The sequence below is a fragment of the Scyliorhinus canicula genome, chromosome 5 (genome assembly GCF_902713615.1).
Source record: "Scyliorhinus canicula chromosome 5, sScyCan1.1, whole genome shotgun sequence".
NCBI classification, from domain to species: domain Eukaryota; kingdom Metazoa; phylum Chordata; class Chondrichthyes; order Carcharhiniformes; family Scyliorhinidae; genus Scyliorhinus; species Scyliorhinus canicula.
In genome coordinates, this window is record NC_052150.1 from 146,785,231 (window position 1) to 146,786,245 (window position 1,015).

The following is a 1,015-nucleotide window of genomic DNA, read 5'->3' on the forward strand; positions in this document are numbered from 1 at the left end:
CGTACTACCCTCCCTTTCCCTCCCTCCACTCATCTGTTACCCCTCTCCCTCCACTCCCTCCCTCCTCATCTGGTAGACCCTCACTCCTCCCTCATCGGTACCCTCACTCCCTCACTCCCTCTCATCTGTACCCTTCCCTCCCTCCCTCACATCTGTACCCTTCCCTCCCTCCACTCCATCTGTACCCTCCCTCCCTCCCTCATCTGTACCCTCCCTCCCTCCCTCATCTGTACCCTCCCTCCCCTCCCTCATCTGTACCCTCCCTCATCTGTACCCTCCCTCATCTGTACCCTCCCTCATCTGTACCCTCCCTCCCTCATCTGTACCCTCCCTCCCTCATCTGTACCCTCCCTCCCTCATCTGTACCCTCCCTCCCTCATCTGTACCCTCCCTCCCTCATCTGTACCCTCCCTCCCTCATCTGTACCCTCCCTCCCTCATCTGTACCTCTTTTCTTTTTCTCTCTCCGTAAAGATGTGACTGTTCTTTAGTCGCTGACGTTGCAATGGAAGAGGGTTCGAATCACGCATGCGTGGCATCCAAAAGCTCTGCGTGATCCGGAAACTACGACACCTGACAGCTTCCGCTCTTCTGACGCAGGGTCTCCTCGGCCCCTGTGAGCAAATATCAATCAGGGCCAGCGCCCCGCCCCCGGCTCTTCCTGCCCCGCTCCCAGCTGTGGGTGGAGCCTGTCCTCTTTCAGGAAGAATGATGTATAGTGGAGTTCAGCTGATAACCTGCAGATAAATGACATCGAAATTCTGCAGTCAGCTAGAAACTTCAGGCAGATCTATTAACAAATTATGAATTCATTCATACGGTGCCACAGTGGTTAGCACTGCTGCCTCACAGCATCACAGACCCCGGTTCAGCTCTGGCCCCGGGTGACTGTGAGGAGTTTGCACATTCTACCGTGTCTGCCTGGATTTCTTCTGGGTGCTCCCGTTACCTCCCACAGTCCAAAGATGTGCAGGTTCGGTGGATTGGCCATGATAAATTGGCCTTTGTTTCCAGGG

General features: G+C 55.4%; 1 protein-coding gene across 1 annotated transcript in view; it reads right to left on the reverse strand.

Annotated features, from left to right (window-relative positions):
• The window catches only part of sec61g (SEC61 translocon subunit gamma), a 10,136-nt gene extending 9,534 nt beyond the window's left edge, over window positions 1-602 (reverse strand). The window contains exon 1 of the mRNA XM_038797790.1: window positions 447-602. The gene's annotated coding sequence lies outside the window, so the exon portion shown is untranslated. The remainder of the gene's footprint in view (window positions 1-446) is intronic.
• Between the last annotated feature and the right edge of the window lie 413 nt (window positions 603-1,015).